Here is a 21,680-nt window from a genome sequence, read left to right as displayed (position 1 = left end):
TAATGTGGTAATAAGAACCCAATATAGAATTGATTTGCATCTATACGTGTTTATCTCTTTCATTCTGGAGAACTGAACTTAAATTGTTACAGGAAGGAAGAGATCCATATTTTATAAATATGCGGTAATTTTGTTATACTTTGTTTCACTACCTTCAAAAAAATATGAACCCCATAATACTATGTTTTGTGTAAGAAGACAAAGAGGATCTAATTCACTTAACCAAGTTTTTCAAGTCCCATCCAAGAGACTTTTATTAATCATCTCTGCTAGTAACTACATGAAGTGGAAAAGTGCCAAAGACTCCCGATCTGTTCTCTTGCAACTTAAGCATCAGTTTGAACCAAATGATGGAGGGCCTGACCTGCTAGCGTGAGAGATGAACGATGAATTAATTCCCAAACTGTCTTAGTTATTTTCCTGTTGTAAGGAAAAATCAGGAGGGATGACCCTCCCTCTCATAAGGAAGGGAAACAGATGCAAATGAGGGTATTTTTAGGTGTCTCATCTGCTCTTGGTTTGTGGGGAGAGCACAGACCTAAAGTTCACAGCTAGCATGTGAAGAAAAAAGAGACTACATATGAAGACACATTCGAGGTGGATCCACAGGCATTAATACACATATTTTCACTTTCAACAACTAAACAATCACTAAATTATCAGTCGTATATTTAGTGAACATCTTTAAAAAGTATTACTGAAAAAGTAATGAACAAAATATGAATTTCAGATTTCGATACATTATTTCAATCTAGAAGTAAGTTTTTACATTATTTCAATCTAGAAGTAAGTTTTTCCAAGACTTCTATATATTCAGCTGATACAAATGTGCCAATAATAGAGTGCCTGAACATCATAGGCGTTTCCATGCCCATTCCACTCCCCTTATTTATTTAGAGAGCGAGAAAGCAGGTGTGTGTGGGGGGAGGGGCAGAGGGAGAGGGAAAGAGAGAATCTCAAGCAGGCTCCTTGCCCAGCACGGAGCCCGACACGGGTCTTGATCTCGTGACCCTGAGATCATGACCTAAGTGGAAATCAAGAGTCAGACACTTAATCCATTGAGCCACTCTGGCGCCCCACCATGCCCCTTTCTGCTGAGAATTCTGGTTAAGGGAGAATAGGCTTCAGAGAAAAGGAACATATGTGACTAGTAGTAACCAAAAAAGTTTTCATTGTCTATTAATTTCGTGATCTATGGATAACTTCAAACTGCTAATAAGAAATAAAGACACAAAAAGAAAAATGAAATCATCTTTTTCTATTGTTGTGTATGCAAATATCTTGTTGGTCTCACCTCTCCTTGCTTTTCAGACATCAGCAGTAAATAGACATGTAATTTGGAAAATTCACAAACCCAAAGCATAACCTGGATAATTTAGAACATTTTGATCTAAAATATTAGTAGAAAATGGTTTGGTAATAATACTTGTGGATTATTGCATTTTATTAAAATACATTTTCCTTTATTTTTCATCAATACCTTGCTCTCCTTATGTTACTCGAAATACTCTTGCTAAGAGAATTGGAATTGAATTTGGTCTTTTGCTAAAATATAACTGACATCTCCCATGAAAAATTACACTCAACACATAAAGGGACTGATAACCAGAGTATCTTTCACTCACCCTAGATAAACAACACAAAGCATTATCAACAGAGCAATTCTCTTTTTTTATTTCTTGGTTTAAGAAAGAGAATACTTCTTGGTAGGAATTGGGCAAGTATACTTAGTGTACCTTCTTTTTGGAAAGATGTTCTTGGACTATTCTCATTTAGCTTTTTATTTCAAGAAATGAAAGTGTTCTACTGAGTATGAAATTGGTTTTAGTTTAAAAGTAATCTCTAGAGATTTCTTGTGGAATGAGACCAAAACTTCATTCACCAAAAAATAGTTCCTCAATGATTTCCCACCTGTAGTTCGAGAAAAAAAGATGAATTAAGGAAATGGAGTGCAGATGAAAGAGAAGAGAAAGTCTTGCTCCTTATCTGGATGATCGTATTACTTTTTTCTTTTCTTTTCTTTTTTTTTTTTTTAAAGAAGGGATCAGAGAGTTTGGGGGAATGTATGATAGAAGTAGTTGGTGCCTTTTAAGAAAAGTTTTTGAAAAGAGGATTAATAAAAAAGATGATACATTCTCTTAGAGTCATCTGTTCTACATTTTTTTTTAAAGATTTTATTTATTTATTTGGCAGAGATAGAGACAGCCAGCGAGAGAGAGAACACAAGCAGGGGAGTGGGAGAGGAAGAAGCAGGCTCATAGCAGAGGAGCCTGATGTGGGGCTCGATCCCAGAACGCTGGGATCACGCCCTGAGCCGAAGGCAGACGCTCAACCGCTGTGCCACCCAGGCACCCCTGTTCTACATTATTTTTTATAATCACTATATTTTGGCTTTCAAAACTCTTTTTCCTAGTCTTGGAACTCCCCGCCCTCCTCCTTCTCTCCCTGTTACTCCAATGTTTGTACTTCAATTCCTACTCTGCATACTTCTCCAGACTCATTATTGGGTCAGTGTGAACTCTGGTCTCCCCTGACTTAGAGTGGAATGCTAATAATAATCTCTATCATTTGTAGGAAGTGTGGGGCTTGTCTTAATGGACAGGAGTATCTGAGGCTGATGATACCCCAGGTATTTACTTAAAGAAGGTAAAAGGGGAGGTGGGTGGTGTTCTGAATCTCCCTAGGTATCATCCTCTTTGTCTATAAATTGGGGTTAAATATAGCAACCTCACAGGCTCCTTGGGAGGATGAGATAATGCCTGGACAGCAAAGAGCAGGTGCTGGAGACAGGGGGAAGAGACAGGGAAATGGCCAACAAGCATGGCTAGTTTCCCCACGTGATCTCAAGGTCAAGATTATCCTGAGGGTGAAGCAGAGGAAGCAGATGGGTTTGTTTTCAGAATCACACATCAGGCTGCTTCCAGGTCCAGGTGAAAAAAGTTGAAGGCCCTCTTCCTTCTGTTCTCATCCACTGCACAGTGCTGGCCCCCTGGGGTCTCTGACTGGGACTTTGGTCAGAGTGGTGTTCTCCCAGAGGGTACTGGGAGCAGGGCCATCGGGAAGGCGCCTCTCTGAGAGAGACATGTGAGGTGACCTCATGAGGAGAATGGAAGAACCAAGAACAACGTGGTTTCCTGTGCGATGTGGTGACGCTGTTGCGACTTCCAGAAATACCTGGGGGGGACTTTACTGGTGGGGAAGGGAGGCATTCCTACCCTGCGGGCGGGAGCTGCTAAGCTAACAACATGAGTAACTAAGAGCTGAGGAAATCTGTGGACCTTGGGCATCGATTATCAAATACTCGCAATGTTCTAGCATCATCCTAGGCTACATATTTTTATTTATATCTATGTACAAAATGATCCTGAAAACTTCCTATTATTTTTTTTAATGGTTTTTTATTATATTATGTTAGTCACCATACAGAAAACTTCCTATTATTAACCCATTTTACAGATGAGGAAATTTGTCTTAGAAAGGTTGTCACAAAATGATGCAGTTGTGATGTGGCAGAACACAGCCCAAGAACTCTGTCAGGCCATGCCCTCTCTGTGAACAGAGACAGCACTTACTGTTTTTCACTCCAAACAGGGATTATCTTGACCTGCTGGATCTGCTTTTTTTTTTTTTTTAAAGATTTTATTTATTCGACAGAGATAGAGACAGCCAGCGAGAGAGGGAACACAAGCAGGGGGAGTGGGAGAGAAGAAGCAGGCTCATAGCAGAGGAGCCTGAGGTGGGGCTCGATCCCATAACGCTGAGATCACACCCTGAGCCGAAGGCAGACGCCTAACCGCTGTGCCACCCAGGCGCCCCCTGCTGGATCTGTTCTAATGGAGAATCATGATGACCATCATCTCCTGCTTGTCTCCCACCAAAAGCCAGTTCCGTGAAGAGATTTAAACTGCTTCCCCCACCCACCCCAAAGGGTTCTCATTTTTTCATCTGACCTGGATTTGAACAAGACCAACAGTTGACTCTTTCTTCACTAAGCAACTGTCCCAAGGACACTGGCTTCTAATTAGCCTGGTAAGAAGGGACATTTGACTAACAGGTGATTGCTATAAAACACTGAGATTCTCTTGACACCATAACTGGATGTATAGCAAGTTGCATACACAGCTTGGATATAAATGTTAGGAGAATCATGGCTTGCTTTCTTGCCGCATAAACATAATATATATATTTTGAACACAAGAAGAGAACGTTAAGAGAATGACAAGGCAAGATGTGTTTAGCTACTAAGACCACAGTAGAGATAGGTTAATACAGTGCATATTATGAAATGCTCATTAATTTTATTCTTCAAGAAATGTTACCAATATTTAGTAATTCAAAGCTTCCTTACTCCATTCTGTTATTAAATCTAACAATCACTACAGAAATCTATCACATCAGCGGTTCAGTGAGGTGAGAATTATTTAGGCATATCAGATCATACATGCTACTCCAGTTCTCATCAGTTCATGGTGATGAACAGACTTCCAACTTTGTATCTTGCTTTATATAAAAAATAGTTAATTTTCATTCAGATGGGCATATTTCCCATATCAATATAAATGAGCAGTGCCATGGTATATATCTAATCTTATTTCCTATATACTATGGCTTACTCTGCCTATAGCAATAAAAATCGCATTTGGACACTGATGTCCAAATTACATTTGTACGTGTAATTTGGACTGATGCGTCCAAATCGGATTCTGTCCAAATGTGGCCCTATCATTCATGGACCACATTTGGACAGAATTTCAAGGCAGCCTTAAGTATATAGGCAAAATGGTCTCAGGATTCATCGTTTCCTCATGTTTTCTCATTGAGACGCATGCCTTGGGGCCAAGAAAAGGAACTTGGTACTATGCAGAGGAACTCAAGCTTGAAACCAACACTGTTTTGAATTCCCCAACTAGCATTCAATTTCCCAAATCAAATGAAGAGACCTCATTTCTATTTAGAGAAGCATGAGAGGATAAAAATGTAATAACACTGATTACCCTACAAAACTAAAGCCATGGTATCAGAACAGAAGTTGTATTTTGGGGGGCCAAATACTGGCCGTCTGTTTTTTTTACGAAATTAAGAGATAGATTAGATTTTACTGAAAGGTATTGATAACCACTTAGAATAGAACTGACAATAGATTCTTAAATGTTAATAAAAAGTAGCAACATTTTTCAATGGAATAACTTCTACATCTCCTCTTTAGATGCATAGATTATTAAGTTTAAAATGATTTCAAAAGTGAACTTTACAGATATGCTCTGTTTTCTCCCTGTTAATATCTATTTCTCCTCATATTTCAAAACCAAATTTAGTCCCATGAATATCAGAACATCAGTTCACCAAAAATTTCCCCAGCTTGTAAATATCCTTAGCTTTTCTATGTTAGCAAGTGTCCTAGCAACAGGATTTTAGGTAACAGTGAGCTATGGGGCCTGAGGAATTGTACTCAGGCTTTGGGTGATATTATTGTTTCTTATTAAGAATCTTGAGTGTCTCATCTCTTTCAGCAACTCTATCATTCTTCTAATTCGCAAAATTGCTGTGGTATCACTTGGCTGAGTGGCTGAGTAAATCCTTGAAAACCTTGACATAGAGTAGATTTTGCTTATTGGTTTGTTCTTTGCCTGCCTCTCCCATTGGAATGTAAGCTCCAGGGAGCTTACAGAAGTTTTTCCCTCTTTGTTCACTGGTCTATTCCCCAGACCTGAAATAGTGGTAGGCATATAGTAAGAACTCAAAAATTTGTTGAATTGATGCATGTAACTCTCTGAAAGTTAAGCATGTACAATAATCCCTTTTTGGCTTCATGTAAGTGACAACACAGAATGGATTCAGGTAAACGAGGCAATAAAACAAGTACTTGTTTTTGTAATAATATTACACATCAATCTGGGTCTCATTATTATGAAAGAAAATTGGTTGTTTTTTCCGCCCTATAAACTTGGTATGCTGCAGTCATATGCTTCGAGTAACCCGAAGATTAAACCGTTTGCCAAAGATCACAGAGGAAAGGAGACAGTGGATAATTACAGAAAGAAAGTGGTCAAATGCAAATATTGCGAGATGAGTTAATGTTTGGGGAGTTACTAAAAATGCTCGTTGGGATGACCCAGGACACCCTTTTACGTTATCATAGTTCCATTTAGTAAATTACAGAAACTCCTGAGACACATCCAATCTAGTGCAAGATCAAAAAAGAGAATGTAAACCAACATGTGATTAAACAAAGTGGGGTGCGGGTCATTCTCACGGCGGCGGATGATGGCAGGAAGATCCTCAAGGCGATGGCCTGCAGTAGGTGTGAGTGATGAACAAAAGAGAAATAGCAGGAGGTTACTCAGCTGCCCTTTTTCTCATATGTTGCTCTTTCATTTTCTCTTAATATTCACAATTTTTCCCCTCAAGGGCAAATGAATTCTATAACATTTTGAAGTTTTCTCTCAAGAGGCACCTATGCTATTGAAAAATGTAAAATCTTTAAGGAAAAATCTTGACTTTCTGGGTTGAAGTAGGCTTTTGTCAACAATTAGTAGAGATGGCAGATCTCATTCAGCGCCAGCACAAATCCCGAGTCAGGCTGCAGACCCTTACTTAAAATGTTTAAAGAACTTGGCTCTTTCATGTGTTTTTGTAGATTCAAAGATACCGATTAACTCTCAAGTTGCTGCCCAATCTATTTTATCCTAAGGGCCTATTTGGTAACGTTATTTAACATATTTTCTTCATCAATGATCTTTCTTACTTGCAAAGGCCAATAAGAATTTTCCAGGCTAATTTTAAAGCCAACACATTATCAATGAGATAGAAGTAATGGGTTAGTGCCTGTAGAAAAGGCAAATAAATCAAGCCCAGAGTAGATCTGAAAAATAAGCAGTTTTTGTTACTTTTAAAAGACCCGACTATGAGGTTCTGGCAAAACAGCAGTCGGTTTGCTAAAACAAGCTTTATTATATCTAGACCCATTCCTTTAAGCACCAAGATGGCACAGTGTCTGATGAAATGCACGGGGCCTCATTAACAGATGTCCTGCTTTGGCAGACTGACGTGATGAGGGACAGAATAAAAGTCAGTCTAGTAAGTGTTTACAACTACTAGAAATGCATCATGTGGCATCTAGAAATAATGGGAAATCAATATCCCTCTTCACCAGACACAAGAGAGAGTACTTGACATCTTAGAGACTCCTCTGTGGGGGGCTGGGAGGAAGCAACCTCTGCCTATGACAAGTTGCTGATAACCAAAGTTAGTGTAAGATCTGAAGCAGCACAGTGTTGTAACTCAGCAAAAAGTCCTTCTGGATGAAATCTTTCTTTCATCAGTTATCAAACAACTTGACTTTGCGCTTAAGAACAATGAATATTAACTACATAACAAATTGGCATATTTTTGACCTAAATGAGAGATCCTAATAACTCCTTTTCTCCTTGTAAGGAAAGAGGGAAATCCAGTGGAAAGAAGTTCTCATTCAACACACTTTTATGTCCTTTTTCAGATACTGGCTGCAGTTCGGTAGCACATAGCACTGTGCTTACTCTGCTTTATTGTATTTGCACATTTGGTACAAAATGTCACTGCTCCAGTGTCTGTCCTGACTGTATGCAAGCTGCCAGCAATGGTCACATACAGTTGTCTGAATGACTAATTTCTTCTATGGGCTATAGAGAAAAATTAATTGTATGCTGTCAAAAGAATAGATATTATCATCCTTGGTAAAATTTTTATTTAATATTGAGGTTATTTTTCTCTGTGAAAAAAATAGTAATAGTGGAGATCAGTGGGTAAATAATTCAATATAAAAATGTTCACTTCGTGAGTAACAGGGAGTGTGAAGTTGATCTAAATATCATGTTAAGGCAAATTACCTTTAGGATTTCTTGCAATGGGTTCATTGCTATGATTTTTTTTTTCAGGGATGTCTAATGGAGCATATATTCTAGTTGGGAGACCAGTCATTTAGCAAGTAGCATTATAATATGATGTCAAATAGTAATAAGTACTCTGAAGGAAATTCAGCAGGGTTGGGGGATGAAGAGTAATGAGTTAGCAGTGGTAACATGTTAGTGTAGTCAAAAGAAAACTTCGAGGGTGACCTTTGTTTTTCTGTCTTGGTTTTGGTTTTAATTTTGTTAGCTAACATATAAAGCAATATTGGTTTCAGGAGTAGAATTCAGTGATTCATCACTTACATACAACACCCAATACTCACCATCACCAAGTGCCCTCTTTAATACCCATCCCCCACCTGCTTCCCTCCGTGAAGCCTAACATTTGTTCTCTGTCGAGGGTGACGTTTGTATGGAGTACTGATTGATATGAAAGAGGAAGCCCTGCAAAGTTCTGAAGGAGAAGCAGATCGGCTAGAAGGAGCAGCAAATGCAAAGATCCTTAGAGATGGGCGTACTCAAGAAACAGCAAGGCTAGAGTGGCTGTAGGAATTTGAGTGATGTGGAGTGGTGGGGCTGACTAGCGGAGGAATAGAGACTAGTTAGGAGACCAGTGCAACAGTTTAGCTGTGAGATGATGGTGGGTAAACAAGGATGGTCAGGTATTCAGATCAACATGTATATTAAAGGTATTACGAACTGAACTTCTGAACTGACCAGTTGCTAGAACCACCAGTAGCATTCACTGGGTAAGGAAAGACTGAGGAACCAATCCACTTGTAGAAGATAGGAAGTGGGTAAGAAATCCAGAGATTTATTCAGAACGTGCTACTATTAGACAACTAAAGGGAGATATTGTGTAGGTAGTTGGGAAGCTTACGGAGAGGCAAAAGCTGGAGATATAGATGTGGGACTCAGCAGTGCACTGACCGAAAGCCATGGAACTGAATAAAATCACCTGGAAAGGGAGTATACAAAGCCAGGAGAAGAGGAGACTTGCCAGGGACTGAGCGTTGAGGTACTCCAACGTTTAGAAGTTGGAAGAGGAGAGGCCAGTAAAGAAAACTGAAAAGAAGTGGCATACATGACAAGAAAGGAATGGCACACAGGACAAGAAAAACAGGAGAAGGTGGCATCCTAGAAGCCAGGTGGAAAGTGTTTCGAGAAGGGAGTAGTGGTTAACTCTGTTGAATGCACCTAAAACATCAAGTAGGAAGACTGAAAAGTAACTATAGTACTTGGCAACGTGAGGGTTGCTGATCATGACAGCACCTCTGAGCTCCAGAGGGAGATGATATTGTGGACAAAAGCCTGACTGCAGTCTGTTCAAAAGGAAAGAGGAGGTGAGAAGTAGAGGCAAAAATACAGAACTCTTACGAGGAGTTTTTATTAGTAGGAACAGGAAAAAGAATCAGTAACTGCTGAGAAACTATGATTACACTAATTTCAAATAAATTTTGTTAGTGTAAAATAAATTGAATTTTGGCAGAATATGTTTTAAGATGAATGTTAAAATCTGGCATCCGCCAGTGTGGCTATTCTGGCTGTTTACGGCTGATGCCTGCTCGGATTGGTCAGCACCTCTGCTGTGCCAGTTGATAAATATTGTAACCATCACTGTAAAGTCGAAACAGATGTTTTCCCGAAGAACAGCACAGAACAAAGCAACCCTGGGCCAGGTTCATTGTACCCTGAATGCAGCAGGCTTTCAGAGACAACAAGCTGCATCCTTGCTGCTCTGCACCCAGTGTGGTTTCCCTCCGTTTTACCTTTCAGTAAAGACTTCAGATTCTGGAGCAATCACAGAGTCTCTGCCTCTGACCCCCATAGACCACCCAGTGATAAAAGGAACAGAAAGTAAAACCTTTAGAGCAATGGATTTGAACTGGCAGACTTTCCAGGCCTTTCTTCAGTGAGTTTTAGGTCAAGAATGTTCATCCTCTGAGCTCTAGAGAGAAATTATCAACCTTCAAGTAAGAGAGCAAAAACTAGGAAAACAAGATATGTACGGGCAGGGTTAGAGGGATGGGAAGAATAAAATGCGTTTTGTTGTGGAAGAAATTATACCCTCAGTGAATTGAAAAAAAATTTGAAGCTATTGTTAGTCCAAAGGTCAATGGCCAAGAAAAACCTAAAATACCTTGTTTTCCTTGTTAGCCACCTATGGAAGAGAGATTCTCCCCCTCGGGGTCCTTTTGGAGAACAAGTTTATATTGCTAGGGTAAAGAAGACTTACATGCATGTTAGTACTTGCCTGTCTTTATATTGACATAATCCATCCAGAGAAACCTGAAGTGGCGACAGTGGGCTGGCTTATAGACTCCACATAGCACTAACAGAGTGAATGGTAAGTCTGCATTTCTTGCGGAAGTTCTCAATAGCACATTCAGGTCCCCATAGAGTGGCAGCACACTATTATTCAACTAATTCAGCAGTTATTCGATGCCCACTTTATGCAAAGCATCTATTCTCAAAATATATCAAATGGCAGTAATAAAGAAATAGGCTAACCTCTCCCTTTTACAGTTATAGGCAATGAGAGTCAGTGAAGTTACAAGACTCCACCCAGTTACCCAACAGACTGACGGAAGAGACTGGATGAAATTTCATCAGTAACCTGTGAACTATATTTCATTACATCCCCCTAGTTGAGACCTCTATTTAGGAGAAAGAAAACACCTATTGAGGAGATCAACTATATTTTCATATTCTATTCATGACCTTACTTTATGCCAACTATCTGAGCCACTGTGAACTACTTGCAAATATATATGGTAGGTAGGCTTTTTCTCATTTTCTATGGCAGTAAACTGAGGCTCAGAGAGCAGTCAAGTAGCTTGCCAATGCTACACAGTTGGTACCAACAGGGTTTGTACCTAGGTCAGTCTGACTCCAAAACATTTTTGTACAGCCTGTCAAACTTTTCCATGACTTTTTTTCCCCCATCAGGCTCTAATGTCACAATTACCTTCCCACCTAAAAGCCAGTTGTCATCCCAATATGTGTTTCTGTTTGATGCTAACTTGTATTTGTAATGAAAAGGTTCCTTTTAATGGTATGTTGCAGCTTATCTTGAAACAATACTTTCTCAGAATTATTTTGCTACCGAACTTCCGTTGTGAGGTAAAGGCATGGCGATGGGTCCATGTGTATCCTGCAAGCCATTGACAGAGCCTGCGGAGTATGCAGGCTGAGATGCACCTTTAACTCCGGATGGTTTATGACCATCTTAGAATTTTTATTGCCAATGCATAGATTTGGCTCTAAACTTAGAATATTTCTAGTAATGGACACTATCTCCCCAACTTCTTTGCACTTTCGTTTTCTCACCTGAGGCTATTTTTCATCATGCTTAGGCACTCTGATGGCGGACTCCTGTGTCACTGCATGGGAAGACAGGATGGATTTGGGGACGATTTAGTGCCCACTAGTGTTGGTTATCAAACTTTGCAACTTCCTAAAAAGACAACTTTTTTATGTTTCTTTGGAACCTGTATGAAGGTGAGATTTGTGCTCCTCGCAAATATTGTGCCTGCGCATATCATTAAGTGATAAAATTTTACACTATGTAGGTGATGAGGCAGAGCAGAAACACAAGAGTGAGAACTATAAGGATAATAATATATGTATTTTTGCATAGCAATCTAACAAACTATTTCATTTTGTAACAACTTTTCCTTGTTCTGTGTGTCAACGAACTGTTTCAAGTTATTGTGTTACTGGGAGCCCCTTACTTCAAGGATTAATTCTTCCTGGTCACAATTATGATCAGTAGAAGATGACACAATTTCCATAAATATAACATTATTAATAATTTTATTCAAAGCCCTTTTTCATATTTGATCTTAAATAGAATGCCAGTGTAATCAATGTTAGCAAGTACATTGTAATGTTATGAAGTTGAAGCTTCATATCTCTGTGCAATATATCAGATTTCTAATGAAATGTGTCATATTTAGAAATGTTCCAAGCAATATCCGCAAGCATATATGGAAACGAAGTAACAATGGACTTGGGGAAGGTGTTAAAAATTATCAGAAAATAATTTTATGCTACCTCAGGATAATATCTCATAAAATTTTTATTCATAAAAATTGGTAGGCCTATGGTTCTGAAGATTGACTTTTAATGCACAGAAAAGCTATCTGAAAGCAATCATAAAAACTAAACATAAAAACATAAAATTTTGCCTTCAAGCATTGGATTGTACTTGGTGAGTCATAGGTAAACATGAAATTATTGCATTTGCCAGTTGCCAAAGGCTTTGCTTTATGGATATGTGCAACATATAGACATAAATCAATTAATATGTTATTTTTCTTATATAAACCCAAGTACACTTGATTCATTGCCTCTCACTAGAGAAGAAGTTGGCAAATCAACATCATTATGAAACCATTCAGGTGATAGACTATGTTCAGAAATTAATTTTCTGAATAAAGTTTCCAGTGATTTGCTGACTGAATTCCATCCCAATTCTAACTCAGATATCTATAACCTTTAATACTGCATTTCTCTTTTAAATAGTAAATCCACTCTTTAACAGTGATACACACAGAGTAAAAATTTCAACTAATCACATATCATTTCCCTTTTAATACAGACACATGATTGTCTTAGCCAGAAATGCGTACTTCTTTTTTTTTTTTAAGATTTTATTTATTTATTTGACAGAGAGAGAGACAGCCAGTGAGAGAGGGAACACAAGCAGGGAGAGTTGGAGAGGAAGAAGCAGGCTCCCAGCGGAGGAGCCCGATGCGGGCCTTGATCCCAGGACCCCGGGATCACACCCTGAACCAAAGGCAGATGCTTAACGACTGAGCCACCCAGGTGCCCCAGAAATGAGTACTTCTTTACATCTCTTTTTTGGGAACAGTACATATGAACAATGTTGAGGTGTTTTCATGAAAAGCACCTGCAAGTTATGCTAATTAACTCAGAATCAGTGAGAGTTCTTCCTTTGTACTTCCTGAGCCTTGATCACATACAATGTGAAAGAATAAATATTATAATTAACAATTTAATTTTTTTTTTCTTTTTCAAGTCAATGTTTTCTCATTCAGCATGCCCTCATTGCCAACTATATAGCATGGTCAGTAGATTACTCATGCAATGATCCAAAATCAAGAAATGTCCCCTAAAGTTATTTCAGTGAAAGGAAATAAATTTCCATTTACTAATATTATTAAATATTCTGCTTGCCACATCTCTAGCCAGGCCCTATACCTGGGGAACAGTTACAACAACAGCCACCATTCAGTGAGCTAAATGAAATAATCTCTGCACCAAGCATAGCTGTTTACATACATTTCCTTATTTATTTTTAAAATAATTCTAGGAGGGAGGGTTTTATTTTCCCCATTTTGCAGTTGTGGAAACTGGGGTGCAGAGAAGGTGCCTGACTTGCCCACTATAATACAGCTAATAAGGGAAAGAGTAGGAGCCACACGTAGGCTCTATCCAGCCCCATATACACCCAGTGTTCTTTCTGCTGCACTCATGAAAGTGAGTAGGAATTTAGCTTGACCTGGCTCGAAATGACCTATTACTGTCTTGGTCTAACCATAGTTCTTTTGTCTCTCTCATCAAGCCCAGAAGAAACTACTGAACTGTATAGGGTGTTTGCCCAGAATTGTTTGTTTCTTCTCCATACCCACAACTACCCTGATCTACACAGTTAGGATTTTCCACTGAAACTAGATCTTGCATCTACCACCAGCATTCCTAAGCTAATACTTGTTTTGCTTTCCTGACTAATAGCTAACTTCTTTTCTTTGCCTTTTTCAAAGAAAATCTATCTTGCCTTTTCTTTTCATGCTATTGTCTTTTATTTGCTAAATATTTGTACACTTAACATTTGCTGGTGTCAGCCCCTCTTCTAAGCACTGGCGATATCTCAGTGAAACAGGGAGACCAGATTCCAGGCTCCGCCTTTGTGGAGTTCACAGTTTGAATGTAGGATAAGAATTTAATGGGACTAATTTCAGAAAAATGATCAGTATTAAAAAGAAAATAAACCAGGATGATTGGTTGGCAGAAGCTACTTTAGATGGGTTAGAAAAGATCTCTATGAGGATAGAACCTCTCCAGTGAAAGGACCAGGCCAGGTGCTGTGATACATGCTATGGATGCCACAGGGGCCAAACTAGATCAGTAGAGTCCCCACCATCAAGTAGCTTATGTCTAGCGGGAACAAAGATAAAAGAACTAGTAGAGTTAAGTAAGTGGTAATAATTGCTGCAAAGGAAGTAAATTAGGGACTGAGAAAGAGAATAACAAAGAGGGCACTTGAGGAGGTATCTTTGTAGAGGTGACATCTGAGGATGGGAATGATCCATTCAACAGACAACAGAGAATACTGAACAAAGCACGTGCTCAATTACCTACTTTATGCAGGGTACCTTTCTAGGTCCTAGGAATACAACGGTGAACAAACACTCAAGTATACCCTGACTTCTTGGCGCTTATAGTTCAGTAGTTAAATTGGACAAGAATCAAATAATGGTGGAAGCAGACCTTGGTACTTCTGGGTTAACTTGTATGATCATGCCCATCTGTCATTCACTTAACTCTCACAATGTCACAGTTTTGGTATATGCAACTCTTTTTGGCTATTTTTCTTGGTGCCATCACCAAAGAATCTTCTGTTATAGCTCCATGATAAACTACTGTATGGTGTTCATCAACCTTTCATAATTATGTGTTGATTATATGCTCCTTAAAGGTACAGCCAGTCCTTAGCACAATTCTGAATACACAGTAGGAAGTAAAAAAAAAAAAATTCAATTGATTATTCACCAATCCTTACTAAATACTTACTGTGTGCCAGAAAATGTACAAGGCCCTGAATACCAAAGATATGAATCAAACTTCCTGCCCCCAAGAAACGTATCCTTTAAGAGAAGAGGTAAACAAGTTAAACAGTACTTACAGGGTAATATGGAAGCACTGTAACCCAGGCATATTGCAGGTTCTCCATGGACCTACTGGAAAAGGAGTCCCTCATTGGAACTGTGAGTGAACGAGTACATCAACCACTCCTTCTCTACCTTCCATTTTCACAGTGCCCATAGACTGTTGAGAGTATGTAGGTCATCACCGCACTGTAGGAGTAGGAGGCAACCACATGCGTGGCTTGTCTTTGCTAGAATTTGTGGAGTTGTTGGTTTTAAACACAGAACAATGAACTTTTCCTAGTAATTTTGGTTTATCTAGGTTTAGGTTATCTAAAGATCATCTTTCACAGATCTACTTTTCTTTTAACATTTTGACTTCAGTCCTATTTTCCCCAAGATAGACCCTGCTTACTAGAATATGCAGTAAAACAGAAAATGCAACCTAGAGAACTGCCACAACGCTCAATGCATATCATCTGAATACCACTGCTAAACAATAAAAATGGGAAGGGTTTGCAAAATTTCTGGGAGCTAACAGAAATGTTTTTTGTGTCCCACTTTAACTTGAGGCAATTTGGAACATTGTTTTCAACCATAAAACAGATACGAATGTGCATATGACTTACGATCAGCAAGAATATTATTGAGAAAAGTGATTAAATCTTCACGATTCCCAAGTCCATGGTTAAGGCTGCATGCCTTATTCATATTGAAGCTAGTATTGACCTCAAACTCTAGTCATCATTTAGATTGATTGCCATTTGGAGTAACATTAGCCAGGCAGTTTCCTTGGTCAGTATTTACATCACACATCAATATTTTTTAATGTTTACTTTAACCAAAGCCAATATTTTTTATCCTTGACTCTTGAGGTAATTACTTTGGTAAATGACTATGGCATAAATCAGATAACCATATAACAACTCACCACAGAAAACAGTTATGCCCATATCATCTTTCCCAATGCCTCTATAAGTAATAAGAAAACTTCACCATCTCATTTACCTTTTTGAAACAGGACTTCAAGTATTGGTATACACACACACACAAACACACACACACTTTCTTAATTATTTACAGAAAACATTCAACCATGTACATTAAAATTAAGAGGGCAAAGAAATTATATTCTGTTTAAGCAAATCTACTTTTCTACATCTGGTGTGAATTTGTGTTTTCTCTAAGATTCAACTCTTTTTTATCTGGCTTCACACTGTCAAAGTAATTGAATTAAATGAAAATGTGATGGAAAATAAGAGCAAGCCACTTGTTTGTGCGCAGACAAAAAAATTGCTTGCTTTTTCACTTTTAAAGAGCTGCTCTGTCAACCTCTAACTATAGTTGATCTTTAGATAAAGTTATTTTCTTATTATTTCTTTTTCTCATTTACATGTTAATTTGGGAGCATATTTATGCAGTCATGTTTTAATGTACTTACACATCCATATTAATCTGATAATTCTACATCCAGAAATCTTCTGTGCTGAGGAAATAATTTACAAAATGAAAAATCCTATGCATAAAGGTAGATTTCACTGTTTTGTTATTTATTAAGGTGAAAAAGTGGAAACAACCCTGTGATAGAAGAAGGAAGCAAATTATGGTGTATCATCCACAGAAAATTATATAGCTATTCAGAATTATAATTATGCAAACTTTAGGATACATTGTTAAGCAAAAACTACATAATACAAAATTGAATATACACTATAATTCAAGTGGAAGAGCAGACACACAGTAAACAAAACGAAATAAAAACTAGCAAAAGACATGGAGATAATACACCAAATTTGTCCTGTTATTATAGTAAAATTACAGATGGTTTAAAATTCCCTTGCTTTTCAAATTTCTGAAGTGTTCATATATTATTTTATTTTTGTACATACAAATATAAATATTTATATGCACACTCCAGTCACTTTCCCATTTCTCAGAGCAATTTCTTTATTCTTTTTTGGGGGGGGCTAGAAATCTCTCTTTAATTCCAACATAGTCAATTTCTTCCTTCAAATTCTAACCTTATATCCTCTTATAAATCTTGCTTTTATTCAATCTTACTTTTATTTACTTTTGGTTGAAGTAATTCCATTTCAGCTCTGAGTTCAAAAGGGATATAATATCACCTGTGTTCTTTCAATGTCCCCAGTGTGCTGTGAGATTTAATGAGATAACGTCCGTGCAACACTTTCTGCTCTTTAGAGGAGTGTGCTATATGAAAACAATGCATTATAATTATTTATGTTATTATAAAACCCAGAGGATATTAGAGTTACATTTTAGCACAAGCAGACAGGGTTGGACTAACTCCAAGTGCAGGCTGGGCAATGCCCCTTAATGCCAAACTAGAAGAAGGGATTCCCGGAGCGAGAGGAAGTTGCTCCCTGCACTCGAGAGTACTGCTACGCAAATCCCCAGGGGTTCTCAATCTTAAAAACAGGGTATTTGGGGTTTAATCTGCAATATTCTAAACATTACAGTAGTCATTTATATTTACTTGCTATATCACTCCTCCTTTCTCTGTTTAGTTCCATCTGAATACATTCCCAATTATTCATGGGAAATAAACTTACAAAGCCAGTGTTAAAAGGCAGATATTACTGATAATTAGAAATCCTAAAATGACATAAGGGGTTTCTTACCCATATGCATACTTCAATTTCTGACTGAATTACCTTATACACGAATCCTTTGTGCAGCTTCTGACAAGCAATCACTCTATGAGCATTTCTAGAGAAGAGTTATTTGCTACTTCCTAAAAAAAGCTCTGACACTTAGAATGTTCTTATTCTACATTTAGCCAAACTCTGTCCTCCTGTCCTTTTGCTTTCTGACACTAAATGTCCCTCTCAGTCTTTCCACTATGCTTTTTCATCAGTCAGTCACACTTAACTCTGTAGCCAGTGTCAATGCCTTGCAAGATTCTGAGGACACAAAGAAGATTATGACACTTGTCTGTCCTAGAGCAGCTCACAGTATAATGGAGACACGGACATTAAGGTAGATAAATTATCATATATATGGTAAATGCCATGTTGCAGGTAGGGAGTAAAGTGCCAAGGGACAGAAAGCAGGAAGAGAGTAATCCTGCCCGAGAATATTCAAGAAGGCTTCCCAGAGAAGATTATTTTGTTCTCTGTTGAAAAGATGACTAAGATTAGCTGAGATTTTGCCAACTGGAGAAACTGTGGAAGAACACAGGAATAGATACAAATGGGCAGGGAAAGGTGAGTTTACTGAGGCTGCATCTGAGTGGAAGGGATGAGACTGAGAGGCCGTGTGTGAGAGATTATTGTCAATGCTTACAAGACTGGACTTCATGCCACATGCAATGGACCCAACAGAGATTTGGGGGCTAATGAACGGCACAATCAGATCTATCTTCAGGAGGATAACTATAATCATAATGTAGGTAGATTTTTTACTAGAGTGGCAAGGGTCTTGTGTTAAGAAGCTACTGCAAAAGTCTAGGCAAGACATAATGAGGACCTATAGTCCAGTGGTAGGAAGACAGGAGTGAGATTTGAGAAACTGATAAATGGCATTGATGTCAATATAATGGATATGAGAACCAAAGGTGTGGGAGAAGCAAAGGTGAACCTATTTTCCTCACTGGAGAGCTGAATGGATAGTGACATCATTAACTACAACCACAAAATACAGGAAGGAGAGCGATTTTGGGGAGAATGGTAAGGCAATAAAGAAGTTCTGACTGTTAAGTATGAGGTTTCTATAGGATACTGAAGAGGCCGTGTCCAGAAGACAACTGGAAATGGGCCTGAAGCTTGGAAAAGAAGTCAGAGCTAGAAATATACTGGAAAAAAATGTTCCAAATAAAATAAATAGAACAAAATAGTTTAGAGGAACTCAGGGGGAATACCTAGTGAGGCACTACTGTGATCCCTCTTTTTCTTTTTTTTTCCTTTGTTAAGATTTTGTTTATTTATTTGAGAGAGAGAGAGAGAGTGAGCAGGGGGAGGAGCAAAGGGAGAGGGGCAGACTCCCGGGGAGCCCGATGCGGGGCTCAATCCCACAACCCCGACATCACAACTTGAGCCGAAATCAAGAGTCAGACACTTAACCGACCGAGCCACCCAGGCACCCCACCCTCTTTTTTAATTCTGTTATTTCTTCCTAAGATGCTATTGACACCGTGAATTCATCAGAAGATAATAACATAAATGTTAAATGGATGCAAGGAACGTAATGTAACTACATGGTGCTCCTTTATGATTTTGCATTTGTGTATAGTTTAGTTGTGGTTTGGTAAGTACCATTCTTCTTGTTTAGCTATTTTATATGTAATCTTATAATTTGTCATTCTTTTCTTATCCTAGCACATGGATTTATCTTCCCTAAGATACCCTCTAAAGGTAGAGTAAAACTTAAGGCATTTCAAGACCTCTTAGTCTTAAAAAATCGCCTCACCGGGGCGCCTGGGTGGCACAGCGGTTGAGCGTCTGCCTTCGGCTCAGGGCGTGATCCTGGCATTCTGGGATCGAGCCCCACATCAGGCTCCTCCGCTATGAGCCTGCTTCTTCCTCTCCCACTCCCCCTGCTTGTGTCCCTCTCTCGCTGGCTGTCTCTATCTCTGTCGAATAAATAAATAAAATCTTTAAAAAAAAAAAAAATCGCCTCGCCACCTCACCATACACCCTATCCATACCCTGGGAAGTCAGTCAGTGAGTATTACAAAGGCACATAAACTCGGTTCTCTCTTTACCAAGTAGCATCTGCCTTTTCCTTTATTTTTTTCTTTTCTGACTCACATCAGATACTGACTACAGAGGACAATGTCTATGAACCTGCTGGGAACATACTGGAAAGCCACTGAGGATTCTCATTAGCCTCTCCCTCCACTGTTAGACCTGCTGGTTTTGGCCTCCAGCTAACTGTTGCCAAAGAGGTTTCCTGTTCTTCTTTCCCCCTGGGTCTGGTACTGGCCTGATCCATCCTCATTCTTTCTGTTCGAGGCACCCTGGTCTTCCAGTGCTATATATAGGCTACTTCTATCAAGCTTCTCTATGTCAACGTTCTATTCCTGTAGGATGGATTATTTCCCAAAATACTCCTCAGTCCATCATGCAAATGGAATCCTGACAGGCCAGTCTCCTAGGGCTCTCCATACATATTTGATCATATCTGACTCAAGGTAAATACAGATCGGGTGATTATGGGTAATCCCATACATCTCGAGTGGAATAACCAGAACAGAGTCTACATATCTTCCAGAAGCCAATGAAAAGGAATTGTCAAATCAAACAGAACTAAATCTCTTTATGTCTCAGACTTTCATTTTGAGAAACTCAAAACACTGTCTCGCTATTAAATTCAAACAGAAATTTGATCATTCTAAAGCAATATCAACCAGAAGAGAAATAGATTTCTAAACAAGTACACAGAGCTGAAAAGGCCAAGTTGTAAAGGAAAAACTCATTTTTCAGATTATTGTGCACCATTTAATTTTTACAACATCATGCATGAAATTTTAGATACCTCAGTCTTGGGAAATAATAATAAAAATAGCACCATCTATCCATTTACTTTGGGTCTGCTGATTTTATTATTTTTAATACTAATAAAAAGTTATATAATATAAGTATGCTGGCCAGATTAATTTGAACTGCATTCTTTTCCCAATGATTATAGTTCTGCATGGAATTTTCAAAAGAATTGAGAAAACATAAAATTTCTTCCTATGACTAATTTTCTTTATAGCTTGGTACTACTAAAATTTGTTTCCCAGATTAAAAGCATTTTATTTTCTTTTCAGTGAATTTTTTTTTTTACAACTTGTAGTTACCATGTATATATGTCTGCCTTAAAGAAGAAACAAAAGGGAAAAAGGCAAGAAAAGTGAATAAAAATGAAAGGAAGATAAATCTGTTCACCAGCCTCCTCTCTGACCCCAATGCAGAAAAGGCTTTACTGAGGGCAATTGCTGGGAAATGCAATTTCAGCTTCTTTATGCTACGGCGATATATCTACCAATGCCAATGCTGTGTAGAGAACAGGATCATCACCTTAAAAGCAGCTCAGTTTTCAGACATCACTTGGGATAAGTTGTCAAAAATGCTCTAAACTACATTCTAATTGCTATAACTCACTTGGATTTTGACAAGTGCAAGAGTTTGATATAAATTTAAAAATAAATTTTATTAAAAAACCACAAGTGAAGCGTAATAAATTTCTTCCTGTGCAACTCAAATCCGATTTTTGTATCAGAATCAGGATTTATTTGTAGGATTTGAATGCATAAAAAAGCCATGCCAGGCAAGTCTTCCCTAATGAAGATAGGCTAGTCCCAGCAATAAACTGTTTTTATAGGAGATAGAAAATAATTTTGAGAATTTTAATGAAAATATCCATGATATGGGCATATGCTCTGGATAAGGACTGGGCCAGGGGAAACCACAACCCACTGACAGACTTTCTCTACCCATCCTGTATTTCATTTCCTTAAGTAGACGTTTGAAGAGATCCTCGTGACCTCGGGATGCCATCTTCGCTTTTCCTGGCTGACTGAGGTGTGCTCTGCACCTGGCAAGCCTGATTTTGTCTTCCTCCTCCTCTAGATTGTAATAACTTGAAGGCAGACACTATGTCTTATTCATCTTTTATGTTCTTAGTACCTGATACGGTGTTGAGAACATAGTAAGAGAATACAGAAACTGTTGAAAGAATGGGTGAGTCAGTGAGAAAGTGAGCGAATCTATTCCATGAGGCAGCTGCGTTTTTCTAAATTAGGAAAAAGTGACAGATTAAGCCCTCGGGGAGAGAAAGATGCTACTTCCAGAAGAGTGTTCAGCATTTCTCCAGGGACCAAGCATGCAGATTCCAGAATGTGTTCTCACATGGAGCGGCACAGACCAGCGAGCAGCACTCTGAAGTTGCTCTGACA

General features: G+C 38.5%; 1 protein-coding gene across 9 annotated transcripts in view; it reads right to left on the bottom strand.

Annotated features, from left to right (window-relative positions):
- The window catches only part of TMEM117 (transmembrane protein 117), a 509,455-nt gene that overhangs the window by 28,368 nt on the left and 459,407 nt on the right, over positions 1–21,680 (bottom strand). The window lies entirely within an intron of this gene.

Source organism: Ursus arctos, unplaced genomic scaffold (genome assembly GCF_023065955.2).
Source record: "Ursus arctos isolate Adak ecotype North America unplaced genomic scaffold, UrsArc2.0 scaffold_26, whole genome shotgun sequence".
Classification (NCBI taxonomy): domain Eukaryota; kingdom Metazoa; phylum Chordata; class Mammalia; order Carnivora; family Ursidae; genus Ursus; species Ursus arctos.
This window is presented reverse-complemented; position numbering and strand designations above follow the sequence as displayed.